General features: G+C 39.3%; 1 long non-coding RNA gene across 1 annotated transcript in view; it reads left to right on the top strand.

Annotated features, from left to right (window-relative positions):
• LOC138753783 (uncharacterized) overlaps positions 1-5,309 on the top strand; it is a 49,569-nt gene extending 44,260 nt beyond the window's left edge. The window contains exon 3 of the long non-coding RNA XR_011351431.1: positions 4,631-5,309. This is a non-coding gene — a long non-coding RNA (uncharacterized lncRNA). The remainder of the gene's footprint in view (positions 1-4,630) is intronic.
• The last annotated feature ends 22,045 nt before the right edge of the window (positions 5,310-27,354 follow it).

Below are 27,354 nucleotides of genomic sequence, written 5' to 3'. Positions count from 1 at the left end.
GAAACAAGGCCTTCAGTCCATCTACTATTTCCCAAACTGTTTTTCTGCCCAGTCCCATTGAGCTGCGCCCGGAACCTAACACTCCATACTCCTCTCATCCAAATACCCATCCAAATGTTTATTGAATGCCAAAATTGAACCGTCGTTCAGCCATCAGCTCGTTCCACACTCTCACCACTTCTCTGTGTGAAGGCATTCCCAATGACGTTCCGTCTAAACCAGTGGTTCTCAATCTTTTGTTGCCCTAGGCCCCTCTTTAATTAAAAAAAAAATGTATGGCCCCACTATTAGCAGGGAAAAATAGCTGTATATTCAAAAGAAGCTTTAATTAAATTTACTGCAAATGTTTTTCAATGCCTGTCACTCTTGATTTGCTAGTTTTTGTCTCACCTAACATCAGTGGAAAAAAATTTGCATGCATGCTCATAATGTTATGTTCCTCCATCTCATCAGGTTTAATCTATTGCAAATAATATTTTTAGATTTATTGCCAGAGTACATGACATCACATGCAACACTGATGTTCCTTTTCCTGTGAGTAAGGAAGAAATAATTGAGTGAATAAACACATTTAATCAAATAAAGAAATGCAAACAAACTAACTGTACAATACAGAGAGAAAAAGATCAATAAAATGCAAAAGGGTCCCTGATGGAGTTTGTTATCGATGAGTCTGATGGTGGAGGAGCAGCAGCTGCTACTGAACCTGGTGGTGCGAGTCTTGTGCCACCTAAACCATTTTCCTGATGGTAGCAGTGAGAACAGGTGATGATGTTGATCCTCGATGATTGCTGCTGCTCTCTGAATGGCTACATCCCCTCTAGATGTTCTCAATGGTAGGAAGGACGTGTCCACGGCTGTGCCCACTACCTTTTGGAGGGCTTTACACTCCAGGGGTATTGTTCCCACATCAGACGGCAATGCTGCTGGTCAGCACACATCTGTAGAAAGTGCGATGAATATGGCTGTAGCATAACTTCTAGTATTTGAAGTGGATGTCACCTCCCTAACAGTTCTCTGTTCAAAGCAAGCATTGACCATGTTTAACTTATCAGGGAGTCCTATGCCGTGTTGCTGGGCTTTGCTCTGGACCTTTGCCCTGCTATAGTCTTTGTGTGTCTGCGCTGTTCTCTTGGATCTCAAGCTTAGATGATTACCACCTTTTAATTTCTCCAATAGCCTTGTGGATATTGAACTTGGATTTCCTGGAAAGGGCTGGGTAGAGCAGTGGGTAAGCACACATCCTTGGAGTGCACAATAGGTGAGGAGGAGACGTTGTTTCCAATTCATACTGACTGTGGTCTTCCGATGAGAAAGTCAAGGATCCAGTTGTGGAGGGGAGGTACTGAGGTCTAGAGTTTGTAGCTTCTTGACCAGCTGTAGTTGATGAAGTGCATGAATTGCTGTTTTCAAGGTAATCTAGAGCTGAGTAGAGAGCCAGCAATATTGCATCTGCTGTGGAGCGATTGTGGAGATCAGCAGATTGCAGTGGGTCCAGCTCTTTGCCTAGGTGCATTTTAATTCTGGCCATGACCAGCCTCTCAAAGCATTTCATCACAGTAGAAGTTTATGCTACTGGGCAGTAGTCGTTGAGGCACCCCACACTACTTTTCTTTGGTAAGGGGATGATGATCTTTTGAAGCAGATGGGAATCTGACTGCAGCAATGAGAGTTTGAAAATATCCATGAACACTCCAGCTAGTTAGTTGGTGTATATTTTTAGTACCCTGCCAGGTACGTCATCAGGGCCTGATTCCTTGCAAGGGTTTACCCTCTTAAATGATGTTCTGATTTTGCCGTCACAGGGTCCTCAGCCTTTTCAGGGACTCCAGTAGGTACTGTTTGGTTTTTCTTCTTATTGGTTAGGTTCTTGATTAGCCAGGGCATCAAAGGTTATAGGGAGAAGGCCTGGCAGTGGGGCTGAATGGGGAAAATGGATCAGCTCATGATAAAATGGAGGGGAAGGCTCGATGGGCTGAATAGCCTATTTCTGCTGCTATTGTCTTATGTTTTTAGTATTGGAAACCATTCAAACCATTGTGTCAAAGTGGACTTTCAGAGCAAGCCACACTTATTTAACCTAAACGGTCACACCTTCACATCAAATCAATTCTACTTCTCCCACTTACACTACCAGTGGGCAATTAACTACTAAGCAGAACTTCTTGGATATGAGGAAACTGGAGCAAGCATACAGGAAAAACCCATTCACTCACAAGAAGAACGTGCAAATGAAGGAAAATCCCCAGATTGCAACGTCGGGACTCGGCAAGTGTAACACTGAAGAGAGATTGAACTAGAGAGTTTCAAAGACTGACCATACAGCTCAGTGGAACACTACAAACACTCCTGACTTGACTCCACCCATCAGACAGCTGGAACTGGTTGTGAGTACCATAGGATAATGGTGATAGCCATGAATTTCTGGCAGTCATTGAGGCCTTTCTGCCCTATGCAATTAATCACCTGATTGGATTATGAAAGAATATTGTTAAGGCAACAGAAGGAATATTCACATTACCTATTTTCAACTTGTGGATCTAGGCATAAGGACATAGACAACCTGTAAGTAGTTTGTACATTCTCTATATAGCTGTTCCAGATGCTCCAGGTTCCTCCAACCATTCAAAACGTACGGGGATTGCAGATTAATTGGGTGTAATTGGACAGCACAAGCTTGTGGGCCAGAAGGGTCCAATATTTGCTGTATGATATATATCTATATCTATACACCATTTCACACTGATTGTTACTGGAATTTCACAAAACAATAGTTTCAAGAGTCTGTCATTGGTTTGCAGTTATTGGCAGGTCTCTTCAAATTTCTATTGACCCCTGGAGAAGGCGTTCACTGGCTGGACACTTGAAACAATACAAGAGCTTTAATTTCAATTGTCAGAATATCTTGTGTCACCAGCAAGAGAAAGCACAGAATATTTCCAGAATTCTGACAGATACGTTTCCAGTGTTGGAACCCAGCAGGGAGATTGGAGAGGGTGTGCTTGATAAAGGTATTGTGATCCAGGCCATTTTCCTCAAACTGGACAAAATTCACTAAATCCAGCATTTTCAACTACCAAAACACCACAGTTAGAATCATTTGATGAATGATTATTCACAAACGTATCGTGCTTACAAATGCCAGAAACAAAGCATCCTATTAAAGGACTGTATTTCCACGAGTGCTCTTCTGTAGCCCTGCTGCAACCCAGGAGAATGACTGCACAAATGCTGAAGGAAAAATGAATAAGGTTTGCACCTTTTCGAACCATTATAAAACACCTGGTATCTGAAATTCAAGCAACCGGCAGCCTTAAGCAACTGGCAAAAAAAATCAAGGAAAATAAATTTTAAAAATTAAAATAATAAGTAAAAAATTGTAGAAATGAATGACCTCTGAAGTAACCTTTGGTGAAGATGGGAGCAAATATTCTGCCAGCGGAGGGTCTTGGTCATGCTTTGCTTTTAGCAGCGCTTTAAATAAAATTTGAATAAAGTTGTGTTTGAATTAAAAGGCGTCGCCCAGGATGAAGAGCTGGTTGGGATAACTGTCTTGAAGTGTCTCCTTTTCCCTGCTTCGCATGAGTTGCCCCAGTCACAGGCTTTATCTGCAAACTTGGGGGGGAAGGGTTGTTAATTATCTATATTGTTCATCTTTTATGCACCTCCATGCAGGGGAAAGAACCCGCAGATGCAGCGATGGTTAAATGTTTTCAAAGAATATGACTGAAAATAAAGTAAAATGCTCTAAAGTTTATATATTCATGCAAGTAAAGCTTGCATACAGTATCGTTTTTTTGTCTTTTAAACTGTTTATTCTTAATGCAGGTGTATAAGTTAAGCCTTATAAGAGTAAGCCTCAAGCAACCAGAAAATACACTTATCCGGCATCTAGTAATCCCTATAGATGTAGAATATCAGTGGTTTTACTGTATCAAGGATTTTCGCAGCAGAATCATTCATACTTTGGTGTCATTATACCTCATAGTTGATAATCTGTCTGAGAACAGCATTGACGTTATGAACTTTTGCAATCTGGAGACTTTTATTTTATTCAACAAAATACCCTTTGTGATTTCAAAATCATGTACACGTCTCCAGAATGGAGGACCATCGCCTTCCCAAGATCGTGTTATATGGCGAGCTCTCCACTGGCCACCGCGACAGAGGTGCACCAAAGAAAAGGTACAAGGACTGCCTAAAGAAATCTCTTGGTGCCTGCCCCATTGACCACCGCCAGTGGGCTGATATCGCCTCAAACCGTGCATCTTGGCGCCTCACAGTTCGGCGGGCAGCAACCTCCTTTGAAAACCGCAGAGCCCACCTCACTGACAAAAGGCAAAGGAGGAAAAACCCAACCCCCAACCCCAACCAACCAATTTTCCCCTGCAACCGCTGCAACCATGTCTGCCTGTCCCGCATCGGACTTGTCAGCCACAAACGAGCCTGCAGCTGACGTGGACTTTTTACCCCCTCCATAAATCTTCGTCCGCGAAGCCAAGCCAAAGAAAAAGAAAGGTGCTTGAATCGTTTGCTTTAGCTGCAAGCTCGGAAAATCCTTTAGAGTATTTTTGAGATTGCCGAACATTGCCACATGCAAATCTATTTTCCATTTATTGCCTCTCTGCAGGTAAAACCGATCTGAGACTTCGAACGATTTAATCCATCTCTGGCCAGCGCAGAGGTGTGAATGCAGCTGAGGGTGCACGCAAGCCATTGTCCACTCCGTCTACACCTCCCACTACCTCAGAAAAACAGCCAACGTATTAAAAAACACTTCCCACCCCGGTCACACTCTCCTCCTGCCATCCCTTCAGGAAGAAGATCCCAGAGGTTGCACACCTGCACCTGCAGATTCAAGGTCATTTTCTTCCCTTCTGTTAGGAGACTTTGGGATTTAAAAAAAATGCTGCCTTGCACTGTTTTTACTAAAATATTTTCTCTGTAACACTGTACCGTGGCCTTTTGTTTTATTTTGCACCACCTGATTTACTCAAGGAGAGAAGCACAGAGATTTGAAGATGATGTGATTTAGTAAAAAAAACACAATCAATGATGAGGATCTCAGCCAATCTCGCACCTTGAAGAAGGACTCGGGCCTGAAACATCAGTAATATATATTTACCTCTTATGGACACTGTGAGACCGGCTGAGATCCTCCAGCATTGACTGTGTGCTTTCACCGCTTAAGGAAAGGTTAACATGTCAGATGGTATGCAAAGGTATGCAGATGGTATGCAAAGGAATGCAGATGGTATGCAAAGCAGATTTCTTTCATCACATCTTTGTACACCTGACAATAAACAATTCTGTTGAACAACAATATTTTTTCAGTCTAGACTTTCAACTGTTTTATATTAGAACAGATATATGTCTAATAACTGGTCCCCAAACATTACCCACAACATTTGAATGGCGTGGGAGCATTAGTTGTGTACCTCAGCTCACCTGCGACCTTGTGTGTGGATTTTGAGAAATGCCAGCATGATCAGATGACTGCACGAGTATCTAAATATGGAATGTCAAAACCTAACTCACAGTGCTTCATGGCTTATTGCAGTAAATTAGTTCCATCAGGCTGCCTAGCTCAATAGAAAGGAACTCTTGTAGTTGGAACATATTATTTCATATCAACAATGGGTATTACTCTTCAATTTTTTTGCCATCTCATGGTGTGGCAATGTAAATTCACTCGAATATATTGAAAATAAAAAGTGGAAGTATGCATCAGTAATTTTCTGAAAGACATAAAGACTGGAGGTGTTGTGGATATTAGAGAAGGGTAGAAAATGGAACATGGAACATTGCTGCACAGTACAGGCCCTTCATCCCTCAATGTTGTGTCAACCCACATCTTCCTTAAAAGAATGTTCTAAACCTTCCCTACCCTTCTATTTTTTTATCCATTCATGTGTTTGTCCAAGGAATCTCTTAAATGGTTCTCCACTACCATCCTTGGCAAGACATTCCAGGCACCTTTGGGTAAAAAAAAATTATCCTTGATGTCTTCCCTAAACTTCCCTCCCTTCACTTTGTACATATGTCCTCTGATGTTTGCTTTTCCTGCTCTGGGAAAAAGGTGTGGCTGTCCACCAAGATTATGTCTCATAATCTTGTAGACCTCTATTAAGACACCTCTCATCCTTCTACACTCGAAATAAAAAAAAAGTCCCAGCTCTGCTAAACTTAACTGATGAGACATTTTCCACTACTGGTAAAATCCTGGTAAATATCCTTTGTATCCTCTCCATAGCTTCCACATCCTTCCTATAATGAGATGACCAGAATGGAACATAATTCTCCAAGAGTGATATCACCAGAGATTTGTAGAGTTGAAAAATGACCTCTTGACTCTTGAACTTAATCCCCCTATTATTGAAGCCCAACATCCCACAGGACTTGAAAATACTTCTGTCAACCTGTGTGGCAACCTTGAGAGATTTGGACCCCAAGGACCCTCTGTTCATCCACAATCTTAAGTAACCAACCATTAACCCTGTATTCAGCTTTCTGGTTTGTCTTTCCAAAATGCATCACTTCACATTTATGCAGATTGAACTCCATCTCCACTTTTCCATCCAATCTGCATCCTGTCTATATCCTTTTGTAACTTATGACAATGTTCAGTACCATCCATAGTTCCTCTTACCTTTGAAGAGATTTGTAGGTTACAATAGGATTTACAGGTACACAATCCTTTATCCAGAACCCTTGGATTTTTCCGGATTTCGGAAAGCCAGATTTAAGCCCACCCGAATTGTGCTGCCATATCCATCCCCACACCCTTCCAGTCACACTGCTGTCTCCCCACCTCCCCCACCCAGCGCATGCTGCCGGTCTTCCCCCCCTCGCCCGGAGCATGCTGCCAGTCCCTCGCCCGCCCGGCGTATGCTGCCGATCCCTCACCCGCCCGACTCATGCTGTTGGTCTCCCCCCCACCTTGCCCACCCGACTCGTGCTTCCAGTTTCTTCCCCTCACCTGCCCGACTCGCCCTGCCAGTTTCTCGCCAGCCCGACTCGTGCTGCCGGTCTCTCACCTGCCCGACTCGCGCTGCTGGTCTCTCGCCCGCCTGACTCATGCTGCCATCTCTCTCCCCACTTGCTGGATTTTGGAGCTTTATGGATAAAGGATTGTGTACCTGTACTGTATATTGGATGCAGAGTTGGGTGGAGAAGTAACAGATGGAGTTCAATCCAGATTAATGTAAATTGATGAACTTGGAAGGTCAAACTTGAAGCTGAAGAACTTGGTTAATGGCAGTTGATAAACAAAAATGCTGGAGAAATTCAACAGGTGTCACAACATCCACAGGAGTAAGAAGTATATAACCAATGTTTTGGGCCTGAGCTATTCATCAAGGTTAATGGCAGGAATCTTAATGGTGTGGAAGTGCAGAAGGATTTTGGGGTCCATATCCATAGATTCCTCAAGGTTGCTGCATGAGATAATAGAGTAGTTAAGAAGGCAACTGGTGTGCTGTCCTTCATTATCAGAGAATTAAGTTCAAGAGCTGTAATGTTGCTGCTCTAATATATTTCTTTCTTTCTTTGGCTTGGCTTCGCGGACGAAGATTTATGGAGGGGTAATGTCCACGTCAGCTGCAGGCTCGTTTATATATATCTATATATATATATATATAGATATATATATATATATATAGATATATATAAAACAAGCTGGACCACACTTGGTGTATTATGTGCAGTTCTGATTGCCTCATAGCAGGAAGGATGTGGAAGCTTTTGAGAGGGTGCAGAGGAGATTTACCAGGATAGTGCCTAGATTGGAAACATGTTTAATAATGCAAGTGCTTCTTGGCTCTTCACTTCCATTCTCAACTATGTTAATAGATAATTCCATTGTTAAATATTCTATGAGAATTTTGACACAATTTAGAAAAAAATTGCATTTCATAATTTTTCTCTCTCAAGTCCTATTGCATTCAATCACTTTTTTCAACACTCTTTACATGATGACATTTTTCAGAGATGGTACAGAGAGGGTATTTGAAGCTTTAAAGATCTGTCCATTGATGGATATTTTGCATCATTTAAACTGATTACTGCCTAATTTAAATGCCCAAATCTCAATCTTTTAGATATTTGCAAGACTGGCATTTTCTTGAATCACTATTTTTTAATTTTCCAAGAGAGTCTGAATCAAATTTTGTTGATGAGTTTTTTTAGCTTCATGCCTTCTCGTAAAGGTTTAATATCTATTATTTATGAGAAATTGTTATGTTTAAATCAGACTGTTAATTAAAATCAAAAATGCTCGGGAATAGGATTTAAATTTGATGATATGGGATGTGGAATGGGATACCATTCTTAAGTTGGTTACTAGCTCTTCATTATGTGCTTGACGTTGTCTATTACAATTCAAAGTCTAAGGCTAAATTGTCTTGACTCCCTGGTGCGATGGGTGCAAGAACAGAGAAGCGACATTAATTAGTATTTTCTGGACTTGCCCCAGTTTATAAAGATACTGGAGAGTGGTTTTCCATACTTTATCAGACATTTTCAATATAGAATTAAAACCAAATCCTTTGGTGGCCCGCTTCAGCGTGACATGAGGGGACGATTCTTCTTTATCTCTGGTTCAGGGTCGCGTTATTTCTTCTGCCTCTCTGTTGGTGAGGTGTGCGATTTTACTTAAATGGAAGGATGCTGCCTCACCTACTCATGATCAGTGGTTGCGTGACATCCTGTCTTGTTTGAAGATGGAAACGATTCATAACATAAATAACATAACATAACAATTACAGCACAGAAACAGGCCATTATTCATTTAATAATTCAGATATAAGATTCCAGAACTTATGGGAATCATTTATGACTCACTATCTTACTTTATAATTTCACTTCAATGTAATGAAATTGACTTGTATCTTTTCCATGTTCTTTATATTCATTTTTTAACCTTCATTTTCCTTTTAATACTAGACATATATTGCATCTGACAACACAGTTAGGTAAGGGGTTTGAGTTTTTCTCCTTTACTACTTTCTTCAACCCTTTTTTGTTGCATTATTAGAGATTTTTTTCTACAAAGGGTATATTGGGAATATTTCTACCAAGGGTATATTTTTTCTACAAATGGTAGTGGGAACGCTATGGTTATAGCGCAAGGTATAATGTGGTTATGGTTGAGGTTAAAGATGAGGTACTGACTTTACTGGGCTATAGCTCTGCCTTTTATAGACAGTTGGCCGTGTCACCACTGGGCCGTGGCTTGAGCGGGGCTGACTGTCCCAGATCCGCGGGCCCAGATTGGCCCCCATGCAATCCGCTGGCAGTGATTGGTCGACTCAACTGCTATTACAGTGGCCTATGAGAACGGGTGTCTCATCCCGCATGCTGTTTGCTGGATCGCCATGTTCAATGGCCATTTCTTGTGTGGGCCTGTGGAGTGCCCCATGGGCAGCTACAATATACTATTTAGAATATGAATTATGAATATGATTTACAACTTATGTATGTTAGTGATATACGGAATATCTTATTTAGTTTGTGTAACCATCTTATTGAATTATACCCTTTTCATTTGTATAAGTTCCTTATTAAAATCAATAAAAATATTAAAAAAAGAGCAAGGCTGACTTTGCAGTGAGGAATGAGAGAGGTGACTTACAGCATAGAAAGGGTGGACAGATAGGACTTTTTCCCAGGGTGACTTGAGGATAAATGTTTCATGTGATTGGAGGAAAGTTTATCAGAGGTAAGTTTTTTTTACACCGAGAGTGGTGGGTGCCTGGAATATGTTTCCAGGGCTGATGGTGGAAACTGGTACAGTAGGGTCCTTTGGAAAAAAAATTCTTAGATAGGCCCATGGATGTAAGAAAAATAGAGGTTTTGGGCTATGAGATGGGGACGGGTAAGATTGTTGTCAGGTAGATTTGGGACTGTATCGTGCTGTGATATCCTAGTTTCTATAACTTAACCATTTCTCTGAATGTCACAGAAAGAGGCATCTTCTAAGATTGGTGAGACTGATCATCCATCATGCAGCCGTGATTAGCAGTTAGCATCTTAAGCAAGGTGACACTGATATCAGATGGTATTGATCTAATGAGGCAGTGCATGGTAGAAGCCCCCGTGGAAGTCGAGCCTGAGCTTACAGCACGTGACCAAAATAATTGGAAGATTTTGTGGTTCACGTCACCCTCAAGAATAAGGAGCAGAGGATCCTCGTGCTCCAAAAAAAATTGCTGAGAGATTGCTGCAATATTCAAGTTTCTCAGTTTCGAGGAAAAGTAGCAAAAATATCTTCCGTGTTCTCACAAATTCACAAGATAAAGGAACAGAAGCAGCTCACTCGGCCAATCGGGTCTGTTCCATAGCCATCCACTAAGCTGAACTATGCTCACCCCTTGTTCCAATTTCCAGCCTTTTCCCCATATCCCTTACTAATGAGATTCCTATCCATTTCCTGTTTTGTATAGCAGTGAGTTCCTCAGATCCACGATCTTCCTCCTGGATAACTTCTAATTTTAAGACTGTGACTCCTTGTCCTCGACTCACCCATCAAGGGAAACATCTTATCCCTATTCAAAACCTTTCAACATTTGAAATCTCTCTATGAGTTTCCGGCTCACTCTCCTATACTCTAACAAGTACAATCCTAGAGCTGCCAAACGTTCCCCATACTCCAGCCCCTGCATTCCAGGAATCAACCTGGTATATCTCCTCTCCACCCTTTCCAACAACATCACATCTTTTCTAAGATAGGGGGCCCAAAACTATGCACAATACTCCAAATGGGGTCTCACCTGTGCCCCATAGAGCCTCTCTACTCTTAATAACACAATACCTCTCGAAATGAATGCTAGCAATCCCAACTGGGCATTAACTTTTAGATTACTCTGCACAAGGACACCCAGGTCTCTTTACACCTCTGAGGTTTGAATTTTTACCCATCCAGATAGTAGTCTGCCTTTTTATTTCCACTGCCAAAATGTAGAATGAGTGAACACTTCATCAGCCATATATTTGCCAAATCTCCCAATCTGTCTCTATCCCTTTGCAATTTTACAGTTTCTTCAACAGTTCCTGCTCTACCACCTATCTTGGTGTCATCTGAAAATTTGGTCACAAAACTATTTAGACCTCAATCCAAATCGTTAATATAAATTGCAAACAGCAGTGGCCCCTGTGGAATACCACTTGTGAAAGGCAGCCATTCTGAACGGGATCCTTTAATTTCAATCCTTTGCTTTCTGCCTCTCCGCCAATTTTATATCCAATCTAATAGCTTCCCTGTAATTCCTTCATAACTTCATCCTTGAGGATTGACTTTAGTATCTTCCCTACTTCTGACGACACACTTGGAGGTCTATAGTTCCCTTTTGTATGCCTCCCAACTTTCTTGTACAACAGAACCAAATTTGCAACCTTCCAATCTTCCGGAACCACACCAGGGACTCACTGCCAGTACTTACCCATCAATCAACATTACAAAAGACAGATTGCTTTATTACTTTTTAAATTTCATTTACAGGCCTTTCTGGGCCACGAGACTGGGTGGCCCAAATATGTTTTTGGAGCATGGGAGGAAACCAGACCACCCGGAGGAAATGCACGCAGGTCACAGGAAGAATGCACAAATAAGCTGTAATCACATTGCTTTTTAGGACAATTTGCAATGTGAAAATTGGCTGTGCTTTTTTTTCCATGACAACATTACAAAGGAAATTCATTGGCTCCCTGTTTGCATGAGACGCACTAAGGGGGATGAGTCTTTCTTCTTCCTTACCTTTGGACTTGCTGAATAACCTTTTATTGGTTCTCTGATGAAAAGTCATGTTTGTGTGTTTAATTACAGTAAAACCCCTCATGTCTGACTCCTCTGGGGATTGATTGATGCCGGATAAGTGAATGTTCCAGTTGCTTGAGACTATGTGTTGCATGATTGGTGAACTGTCAGGTGGGGGTGCTATTTTTAAACTTTTGTATTTTTTTATCTATTTATTTTCCATGAATTTTTTTGCCGGTTGCTTGAGGCTGCGGTTGCTTGAATTGGTATAATGGGAATTTTAGTGTATATATTTTGTAACAATATAAATACATAATAATTTGAACATGTAGTTCATGTTGAAAGATTGTAGGGCACTACCAGCAACCACAAAGACGAGGCTGAGGGAACAATAGGGTTTAATATACAGAAGAACCTTACTGGCCTGGATCCAGGTATAGGGATGGAGGGAAGGGAGAGGTGGCTCGACCTTTATGGCCCGGGACCATTGCAGGAGGAGTCATAGGGTTTGAGTCATCAGTGGGCAGGCCAGCTCCATATATACAGTGGTCTACAATAACTATATACAATGGAGGAAACCTATCCGCACAAAGAACACACCTAAACTCAGTTTTACACACATTTTGCAGGTCTGGTGCTTTTCCTGGTTGAAATCCCTGTCCATCAGGACCACATACTCTGGTTCACTCTGCTGCAAGTAACGTCATTTGCACATGTGATCTCACGGTTAATTTGTGTGGTGTGCATCTCTGCCTTACCAGCAGAAACTGGACCAATAAGTTCAGGCTACAATCTTCATTTTCACCCCAATGATGGGAAAGCCATGCAACGAACCTCAATGTGGACTGAGGATTGCTCTGTGCACTGCTACAGGCACTTATTATTCCCGAGACCCTCAGTGAGATAAGGTCTGAAGGCTTATAAACGCACCTAGCTTCATGGAGTCTTGATCAGTGCTGACAATTGCAAGCAAGGGTCAGAAGGGATTTTGATCACAAGCATTAAGGAGTTGTCACCTATCGCCAAACTTCAACTCACCATTACCCTATTTTCTCAAATGTCCATTAGTCATGGGAGTCTTACGGCATGGATAAAGACCTTTTGGCCCATCTTGTCTACGCTGATCAAAATGTCCAAACCTGCCTGCGTTTGGACCATATCCCATCCATGTACTGCTCTAAGTTTGCATACCAGGGTCCGTGGCTGCACTGGACCAATAACAAACGTACCAGAAGGCACTGAATAACTTCCCAGCAGTTAATGTGGGAACAGTGTTACAAATGCCTTGGAATCACACAGATACTATTTTAATGCAGAAGGTAGAAAGGGAAGCACACCAAATTCCATGCATTAGACGATATTTTGCTCATCACCTGAATGGATGTTGGGGGGGGGGGGGAATGCAGCACCCATTTAATGCCTCACAATGGAGGAAATCCAATTTCTCAGCGACCTGCTGGAAAGTCATGATTTCTTAATTGAATTTTTTTAATCATCTGACTGACAACAGACTATAATTTGTTTTACCTCCGCTCACAGTCATCTTTTATAGCAACACAATCGAATAATGCATGAATAAAAGTACGACTATAAAGCATCATGAGAAAATTTCACCGAAGGCAGTTAAAGTATTAAAGATTTTTAATAATGTGATTGTGAATAAGAGACTCAATGAAGTTGGCACATCAGAATTAGATTCCTGTACCTTGCTTTTACCAGCACAAAAATGAACCCTGTCATGCTTTATTCAGCAATAATTAGATTCCTTGCCATTTATTGCAGCTTTAACAAGAACAAAATGATTTTTAGTTAAACTAGATGTCCACCTTTCAGGGACAATGTAATTACTGAGATATTACAGCCACTTCTAAGCGGCTTCATGTAAAAAAACATTTCTTTAGAAATATGAGAAAGAGTGACATGAAGTTATTGTATGACCAAGAAATTGAGATTGATTTGATACAAAATTATTAGAGTGATGAGAATCAGTTGGCTACGAGTCCATGCAAATGGTACAAAGCCCCAGACAACTGCAGAACCCGCAAGTGCCGAGACTTGACTCTCCAAAATGTGTGATCAGAAAAAGCGTAGCCATGATAAACCTGAATTAATTAATCATCTGGGTATCACAAAAGGGAGCAATTGATTTTGAACAGGAAGTGATGTGCAAGCTAATTAGCAAACTATTTAATTATCTTGTAATGAGGTGAAATTATCTCCCAGAAGTCCAGCTAGATCTGTAGAGTGTGAACGAGAATTTTCTTGTGTTTCATCCGATCTTGAAACAAAGAACAGTGCAGGACAGGAACAGGGCCTTTGACCCATGAACTTGATAATGAATTTATTGTCTTATGCATGCAAGAAAATATTTACTTGCTACAGCTGAACAGGTATTGGTAAAACAAACTAACAGTAAATATCATTGAATTAAACAGACAATAAACTCATGAGATAGTTGGATAATAAATATTCACAATGTTATTACTGCCAAAAATTGACGTGACAGTGGCTATTCCAAAGGAGGACATGGTCATAGGTTACCAGTGTTAAGCCTCACCAGCAGCAATTGAGAGACGCATATACAGAAAGGTTAAGTTTAACCTCAATTACCTCAATAAACTTAAACCCATAAACATCAGCCTTTATGGCAACTCTGCATTAACTCTACATTTATAAGTTGTACGTGGGATAAATCCCAGACCAATACATTCCAAGCCCAAAATGCTCCAAAAGAAAACACCCAAAATAAAACCTCAAGACAATCATGTCAAGTCCGTCAGTCAAAAAGGAGCAGCTCAATCCCTGAATCACCGAATTCATAATTCTCTGGAAAGTCCTTGGAGCATTTTTCATCACATTATATTCGTACGGCCCGGATCGGGTTACGAACACTGAAACCGTTCTTCCTCTTTCCACACCCATACCTTTATTAACAAATCTATTTTAGTAATGAATTTAGCTCCTCTCACTTTGTCAGTACCATCATCTATTCCAGGAATCAGATAGGCATCACAGTGTTAACCTTTCTATAGTCTGCGCCATCTGCCTTAGGTATCAACACACACGATGAACTCCAATCTGAAGTTGAATTTTTGATGATTCCATTCTTTAACATATAGTCAAGTTCCTGATTCATTTATCTACACTTTTCCAAGTCAATCTGATAAGTAAGTTGCTTAATATGCCCAGCATCACTTATATCCACATGATGGGCTGTTATGAATGTTCGTTGGGGTTCAACCGGAAACAAGTTCTTGAATTTTATAACTAAATGTTTCATTTCTTCCCTTTCCTAAATTTTGAGATGAACCAATTTTGTTACCAGGGCCAGTAAAACTATAGAATTCTCCAATCTCGGAGTCATCAGTTTCTGTGTCGCTTGAGCTTCTTTGAAACTTTGTTCTTTCCTGCCCAATCACCCTCACCTCTGGCAAGAGTTTCATCTCATTAGGAGGCATCTGGTCAAAATATGGCTTGATCATATTTACATGGCGGACTTGTCTCTCCCATCTGCAATCAGGTGTTTTAATTACATATGTAACCTCATGAAGTTCAGACTGAACCTCATATGGTCTGGAAATCCTAGCCATAAGAGGATTTGATTGGGTAGGAAATAGTACTACCACCCTGTCACCAGGTATGAAACTCCTCACTTTTGCCTTACGGTCGTACCAGAATTTCATGCTCTGTTGAGCGACTTTCAGATTTTCCTTCGCTATTTCACAGGATTTCTGTAATTGTTCCTTAAATTTAGAGAACATAATCCAATGAGTTCAAATGTATATCCTGATTAATCCAATGTTCCTTCCTTACAGACAGCCAATAACATTGCTTGGTGATCTTATTTACAGTTTTATTCACCCCAAGATGACCTCTGAAAGGGGTTCTATGAGCCAAAGACATTTCGTTTCTGTAGGCTCTAGGTACCAGGACTTGCTGCAACACTGCCCAGTCTTCACTTGCAGTGATATCAGGTGATACCCATTTTCTCATTAGCACTCCTATCCTAACATAATATCCTACTGGCACCTTAGTGCCTAATCCCTTACCTCCATGAGTTCTGGACATTTTCCAGTTGTTAAATCTCCTTTCACTCTGAATGTAGCCATTTGGGGCTACCTCCCTTTCCTTCTTTCTCTTCAACACAGAGCAATTGGTGATCACATGACCAGTCTTTTTGCAATCTTTACAAAGAAGGCTTCCCTCTTATTGCCTTCCCTTCATCTTTGGGTTTATTACTACTATCTTGTTTACTTGGTACCTTACTTGGACTATCCGTCTGACCTCTGTGGAAAGTTTTAATTGATGTCCACCTAAACTTATGGGTTAAGTCATACTCATCTGCTCTCTTAGCAAATTCCTGCCAAGTTGTTGTCTCTTTCTTGTTCAAATAGGCCTTGATGTCATTAGGGACATATCTCTTAATTTCTTCCATTATTATTAATAATTCCATCAACCCATCATAATCATTATTTTTGTTCCTGGAAGGACACGAAGCACACAACCTTGTATGCAAAATCAGTGTACGATTAGGCTGGGGATTTCCTTATGTTCCTGAACTTTTGTCAGTAGGCCTCTGGGACTAGTTCACAGGCCTTAAGGATGGTCTCTTTTACCAAGTCATTATTCACAGCTTGTGCAATTGTAAGGACAGAATAAGCCTGTTGAGCATTTCCCCTAATCACACTCTGCAGCATAATGGACCACTAACTTTTTAGCCAGTTCAAATTCACAGCTAACTTTACAAAATGCGGGAAATACTTGTCTATTCCAGTTTCATCAAATCGTGAAACTAGCTTAATTTCACTGCTAGCTTTAAACCCTCCACCAAGACCCAGAGGTGGGTCTTCTGGCATTATTTCTCTCCTTTCCTTCTCCATTCTAAACTTTTCTAACTCATATAGCCTAGTTCTATTATCTAATTCCATTTCTAATCTCTTTTGTCTCTCAGATACTCTTGTTCCCATTTCTAATTTCTTAAGTTTTATTTCCATATCCAGTCTGTTCAGTTCCAACTGTATTTTTCCAGAAGTTTGACACTTGGGAAAATGTTTTAACACATCTTCAAATTGTCCTTCTTCTATGTAATACTTTGCAATCGTTCTCCCAATCTCCACCTTTTTCATTAATGGTTTTACTGAAGCAATTGTAGAAATGTAGAAATTGTGTTTTAAAATAACCACACAGAAATTATTATAAGTAAGAATCAACATGAGTTTATTCAGTCAAGAAGCTTCCAAAGAGCAGGGTACGCAAGATTAAGGCAATCAAACTCTCAGTCAGGATTCAATTCTCACCTCTTCCACTGAGCCATATCCTAAAGCTTGCCTGATCTCTTTAACACAACAGTGCTAAGTAACGACTACCTGTTAGACACGATCTAAAGGCTGCAATAAGCAGCCAGCACAACTCAGTCCCTGAATGGCATTGTTTCTGCTTTGAAGCGTTGGCCACCATTGTCAACTTCAAGAATTTAAGATTACTATTAAACTAGCCATTGTAAATTGGAAACCAGAAATCAGGAAGGCAGAGAATAGATACTGATGGGTACTGTGAGCAACCCTTCAGTTGATTTATTTGTATATTAGATGTTCTTAATTATAACTGGTACTTGAGATTAAATGACCAACACCAAATCTTTTCCCTATCTTAAGGAAGAGGATATGCAAAATGTAAAACATAAGCTGTAGCAATACCTTCAAACAGATATTATCCAAGTTGTATGCAGGAAAATGCCTTAAATATTGTACCCTGTGACTGTGTCCTTTGAATGAGGTTTGAACAGTGCTAGTGAGGTGACTCTGTCTACCCACCACTGGTACCCCTCATTCCCACTGATGTGACTCGATAAAGACTGTGTTTTGGACTTTGTGGCTTGGTTGTACTTTTTGTATCTTGACAGGAGCTCGACTTTAACACAATTTCTAATTTTTGGACAATAGCCACCAATTTATGCTTTCTAGCTCCCCGCAACTCTCCAGAGTGAGTGACTATAAATTTCTTCACATCCATTACTGTTGATTTTTCCGCACATACAAGCCTCTTAATGAACTTGCTAGAGGAATTTAACCAATCAATTAAAATTGAATTGATGACTAAGCTCCAAATACTGTGCTCTTCCTACAGCACATATACAAATAACCTTCCCAAGTTTGGTTACTATCTCGAATGAGCCCCAAATTTATGTTATGCCTCACCACCAGCAATTGAGAGAAGCATAAACAGAAGGGTTAAGTTTAATTCCAAATTTATTAACAAATTAACAATAATAAGAATTATCTCAATAAACTTAACCCCCCCCCACCCCCCAAACATCAGCCTTTATGACAAATCTGCATTAACCATAGATATTTACAAGGTATATGTAGGGTAAAAATCCAGACCATTACAGTCCAAGCTGAAAATGCCCAAAAGAAAACTCCCAAAACCAAATTTCAAGTCAGTCATGTCAAGTCCATCAGTCAATCTGCTTAATTTAAATTGGTTTGATATATATCCATTTACTGTCACTTTCGCCAGTGGTCCCTTATATAATGCTTTAATCTAATTAATATATTTCTCTGGTATGTTGAATTTTGGTAGTACTTTGAACAAGTAATTCAATTCTACTCTGTCAAAGTCTTTCTCTGCATCTAAAGCAACTGCTACCGTTGGAGTTTAGTTTCCTTGTACTGCATGGATTAAGTTAATGAGTTTACAGATATTGTCCGTTGTTCGTCTTTTTTTAATAAATCCAGTTTGGTCTAGTTTTACTATTTTTGGTACACAGTCAGCCAATCTGTTTGCTAATAATTTTGCTATTATCTTAAAATCTGAATTAAGTAGAGATATTGGTCTATACGATGCTGGTGTTAGTGGATCTTTCCCCATCTTTGGTATTACTGTAATTATTGCTGATTTACATGAATCTGGTATGTTTTGTGTTTTTTTCAATCTGGTTCATTACTTCCAGGAGAGGAGGAATTAATAAGTCTTTGAATGTTTTATAGAATTCTATTGGGAGTCCATTCTCTCTCGGTGTTTTATTGTTCGGTAGTTTTTTTAATATCTCCTGTATTTCTTCTATTTCAAATGGTTTTATTAATTTATTTTGCTCCTCTGTTTGTAATTTTGGTAGTTCAGTTTTAGTTAGAAATTCATCTATTTTGTCTTCTTTCCCTTTGTTTTCAGTTTAATATAGTTGCTTGTAGAATTCCCTGAAGTTTTCGTTGATCTCCGTTGGGTTATATGTAATTTGTTTGTCCTTTTTCCTTGATGCCAATATTGTTCTTTTAGTTTGTTCTGTCTTAAGCTGCCACATTAGTATTTTGTGCATTTTTTTCCTAGCTCATAATATTTCTGTTTTGTCTTCATTATGTTCTTCTCCACCTTATATGTTTGTAGTGTTTCATATTTTATTTTCTTGTCTGTCAATTCTCTTCTTTTCGTTGTATCTTTCTTTATGGCTAATTTTTTTTCTGTATTTGTTATTTCCCTTTCTAACTGTTCTATTTCTCGATTGTAGTCCTTCTTCATCTTAATTACATAACTTATTATCTGTCCTCTGATGAATGCTTTCATTGCGTCCCATAGTATAAATTTATTTTTCATTGATTCCGTATTTATTTCAAAGTACATTTTAATTTGGCTCTCAATTAATTCTGTAAAATCCTGTCTTTTAAGTAGGATGGAGTTTAATCTGCATCTATATGTTCTTGGTGGGATGTCCTCCAGCTCTATTGCTAATAACAGGGGTGAGTGATCCGATAACAATCTAGCTTTATATTCCGTTTTCTTAACTCTTCCTTGAATGTGGGCTGATAACAGGAATAGGTCTATCTTTGAGTATGTTTTATGTCTACCCAAATAATATGAATATTCCTTTTCCTCTGGGTGTTGTTTCCTCCATATATCCAAAAGTTGCATTTCCTGCATCGATTTAATTATAAATTTGGTTACTTTGTTCTTTCTGTTAGTCTTTTATCCAGTTTTATCCATGTTTGAGTCCAAATTAAGGTTAAAATCTCCTCCTATTAGTATATTCCCTTGCTTATCTGCGATCTTCAAAAAGATACCTTGCATAAATTTTTGATCTTCTTCATTAGGTGTGTATACATTGAGTAAATGCCAGAATTCTGAATATATCTGACATTTTATCATTACATGCCTCCCTGCTGGATCTATTATTTCCTCTTCTATTTTGATTGGTACATTTTTATTGATTAATATAGTGACTCCTCTGGCTTTTGAATTATATGATGCTGCTGTTACATGTCCTATCCAATCTCCCTTTAATTTCTTGTGTTCCACTTCAGTTAGATGTGTTTCTTGCACGAATGCTATATCAATTTTTTCTTTCTTCAGTAAATTTAACAGCTTCTTCCTTTTGATTTGGTTATGTATTCCATTAATATTTAAAGTCATATAGTTCAACATGGCCATTTCATACTTTGTTTATCTTTCCTTTCCGTTTCCTCATCACCACCTTCCCTTCTTATCCATTTCTGTTTTCTTTTTTTGAACACATTGTAAGATAACATTTCTAAAACATAAAATATTTCCACTATTCCCATATTTAAAATTCCTTTAACCCCAATAGTCCCTCCCCTGTCTGAGTTGCCCTTTAAATTAAGCAGATCAACAGGGCAAGGGTGTCTACTATCTCCCTCACTGTTCGCGTTAGCTATAGAACCACTAGCAGAACTGATAAGAACAGAAAATAAAATAAGAGGGATAAAAATAAAAGAGAAGGAATATAAAATCAGTCTATTTGCAGATGACGTTATAATATACTTAACAGAACCAGAAATATCAATAAAAGAATTACATAAGAAATTGAAGGAATATGGAGAAGTATCAGGGTACAAGATCAACGCAAATAAAAGTGAAGCAATGCCAATGAATAATGTGGATTACACAAAGTTTAAGAAAGAATCACCATTTAGATGGCAAACACAAGCAATTCGATACCTAGGTATACAACTAAATAATAATCTCGGCCATCTATATAAATTAAATTATCAGCCATTAATGAAAAAATTACAAGACGACTTAGAGCACTAGAAAGACATACCACGAGCACTGATAGGAAGGATAAACTGTATTAAAATGAACATCTTCCCAAGGATACAATACCTATTTCAATCATTACCAATTCACCTAACAGAGAAATTCTTCAAGGAGCTAAAGAAAATAATAAGGAAATTCTTATGGAAAGGGGGAAAACTGAGGATAGCACTAGATAAATTAAAAGAATGGTACAAACAAGGAGGCTTACAACTACCAAACTTTAAGAATTATTATAGAGCAGCACAATTAAGATATCTATCAGATATTTATCAAACAAGGGAAAAACCAGATTGGACCAGATTAGAGCTAGATAAAATAGGGGAGAAGATACCTGAACATATACTATATAAGTGGGATGAAAAATTGGTGCAACGTAGGAATTCACCTGTATTGCACCATCTGCTCAACATTTGGAAGAAGATACACGTAGAAAGAAATAAAATAAATTATCAACTACCAAAATTAATATTGACACAAAATCAACTAATCCCTTTCACAATAAATAACCTTTCCTTCAGAGAATGGGAGAGAAAAGGGTTCAAAAGAATAGAAAATTGTTTTTCGGGAAATAAATTATTATCTTTTGAACAAATGAAGGACAAATATAATATAACTCACGATACAAGGTTTGCATACCACCAACTGAAAACCTACTTGAAGGACAAATTGGGAAACAGTCTGAGGTTAACAGAAGGAAGCAATTTTGAATATGTGATTACAGACACAATGATAATTTAAAAAATTATAACAAACATGTACATCAAACTGCAAAAAAAGGAGAACAAGGAAACAAACTGTAAACCTAAACAAAAATGGGAACAAGATCTAAATATAAAGATAAAGAATGAAACATGGGAAGAACTATGCTCCGGAACTATGAGAAATACAATAAACACGAGGTTACGCATGATACAATATAATTGGTTACACAGGCTACACATCACACTCCAAAAGTTAAATAAATGGGACCCAACAGTATCAGACTGATGTTTTCGCTGTAAAAAGGAAATGGGAACAACAATACATGCAATTTGGACATGTGAGAAAGTGAAAAAATTTTGGGAAGATCTAAACCAGATATTAAATAAAATCACAAAAAGCAATATACCAAAAAACCCAGAGATCTTCCTTCTAAGTAATATAAGAAATAAAGAATTTGGATTAGATTTGGATGGAGCACAAAAAAGATTTATTATGATAGCCTTAGCTGTAGCAAAAAAATGTATTATGTCAACCTGGAAATTAGAAGACAACTTGAGAATACAACAATGGTACATAGAAATAAATAAATGTATTCCATTAGAAAAAAAATTACATATAATTTAAGAAATAACATCACAATATTCGAACAAATATGGGAACCATACATGAAATACAGTAGAGAAATCCTACCATGGACTCCACCACCTAAAATGACAGAAGGAGAAGACAACAAAATGAACTGACTCAATATGTAAAAGTAAAAGATAAAAATTTCTTGTTTATTTTTATTAAGTGTCGACATTGTTTAATGTGTTTAATGTATCATATAGATTGAAATTTGAATAAATGGGAAGGGGGGAGATGGAGGGAGGGAAGGGAGGGGGAAAAAGGGGAGAAAATGACCCTATATATTCAAGAGGAAAATGTCTGTATGTATTTTGGTCAGTATGGTTTATGGTGTGAAAAATTTTTAAAAAAAGGAAAATAAAATCACTTGTTTAAGTAAAAAAAAGTCCATCGGTCAAAAAGGAACAGCTCGCAGTGTCTGGTCTCCAGGCTGGGATTCTTAATTTGACTGCACACTGGTCTACTAGTTAGACATGGAGTCAGATGGCCATGATCTCTGTCGACTTACGACTTTCCTGAGTTTCGAATATGGATACAACCACCTTTGATTTCTTCACATGGGAATCTTCACCCAGTGACCTCATAGTCATTACACAAGATTTACGTCTCCGAAGCCCACCTTAGGGTTAACAAGTGGCCTTCTGTCACACAAGTCTTCCCCTCTAAACACCCAGTCTTGGGTCATCAACTGACTCCTATCGCACAAAGTCCTCCTTTTGGAAGGGGGCTGGGGAAGCCCAGGTATCAGAGTGGTGCAAACTGCTGTCAGGACAACAGTGCTGGCACCCGCAGACAAAGTAGCTCAGTCTCCTTTCTCCCACTGAAACTATTGGATGAGCACACTGACTGCCCTCCAACCAACCGACAACCTGCTCAAAACTCAACGTGCTAGGCCCTTCAACTGTCCCAGCACTTTCCTTCAGCTCTCCCCATTGGTGGAGAGCGGTTGACAGCAGTGGGTGTGCTCTCCGCAAGCCCACCAGCTTCCAGCACGTGGCTCTCATGCTTTTGACAGCTGTCAGCTTTCCCAGCGCTGTTTCAGCATTTCATGGCAGCTATTAGTTTTCCCCTCACTACTTCAGTGCTTCACAATCCTCTCTCTCCCACTGTAGGTTCAGTCCTGTCCCTGGTCCTGAAATAAATTTGTCCAATTGTCCAGGGTCCATAGCACCATATATTACCATTCCTATATATTTATTTATTTATATATAATAGCCTATGGCCACATCTTCTTTTGCAATGGCCTCCCTAGATGGTGCAAACAGTCCTATTGTGCCATTGGAGCAGACCATGATTAATGTAACAAGGGGACGTTAGTATTTAAACTAAAACTATTGCCTGCACATGAGATGTGTCCCTCTAATCTTCCACTGTGAAGTCTGTTCTCAGTCTTTGAGGTCAGCTTAGCAGAGATTGCCTGCACTGTTTTGGTTGTGCGTATTTGCTAGACGCCTGGTTTTCAGGCAGCAGCCTGACTCATTGGAATGGAGTCATAAACTGAGAAAAAGAGCTTGAATCATTTGTTGGCTTTGATGTATTTTTACTTACTTTTTCTAATATATTTCAACCAATCTGAATAGTTTTCTTTAAAGACTTTGACGGTTAGCGCAACGCTATTACAGCATCTTGGGCTCGAATCCGGCGCTCTCTGTAAAGAGTTTCCGGTTTCCTTCTACCTTCCAAAAACACAGGGTTTGTAGGTTAATTGGTATATTTGCGCGGCACGGGCTCATGTGCTTGCAGGCTCTGTTACAGTGATGTATGTCTAAAAATATCAAATACATTTTGAAGTTTAAAACAAAATGTTCTTTTAGTACCTTTTGATAAGGGCCAAGGTATCAGAGTTGTCAGTGTGTCCTGGAGGCAGGGCTTCAAACCTGACTCCTTCTCAGAGCCTTGACCAGTGGTTCCTCTTTCTCATTATATGAAACCAATGATTCACTCTCAGATGTGATACATGAGCACATTTGTTCTTATTTCTCTTTTGTAGCTCAAGAACATCTACTCTATAACCATATATATATATATCCATATAACAATTTACAGTACAGAAACAGGCCATATCGGCCCTTCTAGTCCGCACCGATTTACGTGAAACTCTACTAGTTCCACCTGCCCACTCCCTCCCCATAACCCTCCAACCCCCTCACATCCATGTACTCATCTAACCTCCTCTTAAGTGACAGAATTGACCCTGCCGCAACCACCTCTTCCAGAAGATCATTCCACCCACTCACCACTCTTTGAGTGAAGAAGCATCCTCTTATATTACTTCTAAAGTTTTGCCCCCTAACCCTTAACTTATGACCCCTTGATCCAATCTCCCCTACCCTCAGGCGAAAGAACCTATTCACATCCACTCTATCTATTCCCTTCATAATTTTAAATACCTCTATCAAATCCTCTCTCAACCTTCTACGATCCAATAAATAAAGTCCCAGTCTACTCAATCTTTCTCTGTATTCAAGATACTGCAATCCAGGCAGCATTTTTGTAAACATTCTTTGCACCCTCTTTACCTTATTTATATCCTTCCAATAATTGAGTGACCAGAACTGCACACAATACTCCAAACTTGGCCTCACCAATGCTTTTAACAGTCTCAACATCACCTTCCAGCTCCACTGCTATGATTTAAAAAATCCAGCATACAAAAAGCCTTCTTCATCACCCTATCTATATGGGAATCCACTTTCAAAGAACTGTTATTCCAAGATCTCTCTGTTCCTTTGCATTCCTCAATGCCTTCCCCTTCACTGCATACATCCTATTTTGGATATTCTTCCCAAAATGAAGCACCTCACACTTTTCTGCATTAAACTCCATCTGATACGTTTCCAAACAGTCCAAATCCTTCTATAGTCCATGAAAAACCTCCTCACTATCAACAACTCCCCCTATTTTTGTATCGTCCGCATATTTACTCACCCAATTTAAATGACGATCAACAAAGGATCCAACACCGATCCCTGAGGCACACCGCTCATCACCAGCCTCCATCTTGACTGACAGTTGTCCAGCATGACTTTCTGGTGCCTACCTTCCAGCCACTGTTTGAACCCATCTGACTATCTCTCTATTAATCCCTCGAGACTGAACTTTCCTCACTAACCTTTCATGTGGAACCTTATCAGAAGCCTTACTAAAATCCAAATAGATCACATCAACCTTTCTGGTCACCTCTTCAAAAAATTCAACAAGATTCGTCAAACACGACTTTCCCCTCACAAACCCATGTTGGGTGCCCCTGATCAATCCCTGCCTTTCTGGATATTTATACGTATTAGCTCTAAGAAGTTTTTCCATTAGTTTCCCCACCACCGATGTCAAACTTACTGGCCTATAATTGCTTAGCATACACCTTGCGCCCTTTTTAAACAACAGAACCAGGTTTGCAACCCACCAATTCCGCCGCACCACACCTTCCTCCAGTGACCATTGAAAAATCACTTTCAGAGCCTCCGCTATTTCCTCCCTGACCTCCCTTAATGTCCTGGGAAAAATCCCATTAGGACCAGGAGACTTATCTACCTTTATATCCCCCAGAAGTTCTAAAATCCATTCTTTACTAATCCCTATCTTTTCCACAACTAACCCTTTTGCCTCACTTATCCTACACAATTCAATATTTCATTCCTTCATGAACAATGACGAGAAGAATTTATTCCATATCTCCCCCATCTCATATGGTTCCTCACCCATTCCTCCACTCTGATTTTCCAGTGGACCTATTCTATCCTTAACTTTCCTTTTTCTGTTCACATATTTGTAAAATCCTTTCGGATTTGCTTTCACCCTATTTGCTATAGTCCCCTCATACCTTCATTTTGCCTTTATAATTTCCCTCTTAAGTTTATTTCTATAATCTATGTATCGTTCAAACATCTCATTAATCCTTTGTTCTTTTATTTAATGTAGGCCTTCCTCTTATCATGAACCAACTTCCTAATCTCTCTAGAAAACCACAGATCCCTTGAACATTTGGCTTAATGCCTCTGATCTAGAACAGCAATGTGGGCTCTACAGACAGGATCCAAATAGGATCCTATCCAGAAATGTTAGGTCCAAAGATGTTGGACTGAGATAGTGTTGCTTTATCATCTTTTATCATCTTTTCCATATTGTGGATTCTGAAGTTCATATGAAAGTTTTAAAATGGCTAAGAACATTTTTGGGTCTCCCTTGCCTGTATTGACCATAAACCCACAAGACTTGGGAGCAGAAATAGGCTATTTATCCCATCGAATCTACCCTTCCATTCAATCATGAGCTGATCTATTTTCCCACTAACCCTCACTGCCCGGCCTTTTCCTATAACCTTTGATGCCCTGGCTAATGCAGAACCTTTCAATCTCTGCCTTAAATACAGCCAATGACATGGCCTTCACAACCACCTGTGGCAACAAATACCGCAGATTTATCACCCTCTGGCTGAAGAAATTCCTACACACCTCTGCTCTAAGCAGATCTTCTTCAATGCTGATGTTGCGTTCTCTTGTCTTATGAGGACAGGCAAAGAGCTGTCTAACATTCCTTATGAGATAACCCTTTCATTCCCAGAATCATCTTTGTAAACCTCCTTTGAGCCCTCTCCAATGTCAGCACATTCTTTCTTAAACGAGGGGCCAAAAACTGCTCTTAATACTCTGTGAGGTCTCACCAGCGCCGTATGAAGCCTCAATGTCACATCCCTATCCTTATATTCCATTCTTCTTTTTAAAAAATATTTTATTTATTGAAATCATGATGTAACAATTAATGAAACATTTTAAAAAACGTACATACATGATATTTTCAAAAAAAACTAACCCTCTACAACTCCCCTAACCCTCCCACCCAACCTTACCCCCACTAACCTATCCCAAAGACAGTAAAAACAAAGAAGATGAGGAGATTGACCATAACAACAAAATATGTCACTTAATTATCATGGATTGGAGTAACACCAATACTATGTGGGCAAGGGGTTCAATATGGGCTCCAAATTTTATGATAAAAAAAATTATCATGCAAATTATATGTTATCTTCTCCAACAGAATACAAGACCTCAATTCAGTATGCCATCTCTGAATACTCAAATCAGACTCGTTCTTCCAAGTAATTGCTGAACATTTTCTAGCTGCAGCTAATGCCAATCTCAAAAATGCAATTTGAAATCTATTTATCTTAATTCTAAACTCAATCTTTTAATATTACCCAACAAAAATACTAAAGGGTCCAGTGA

Source organism: Narcine bancroftii, chromosome 1, assembly GCF_036971445.1.
Source record: "Narcine bancroftii isolate sNarBan1 chromosome 1, sNarBan1.hap1, whole genome shotgun sequence".
NCBI classification, from domain to species: Eukaryota; Metazoa; Chordata; class Chondrichthyes; order Torpediniformes; family Narcinidae; genus Narcine; species Narcine bancroftii.
This window is presented reverse-complemented; position numbering and strand designations above follow the sequence as displayed.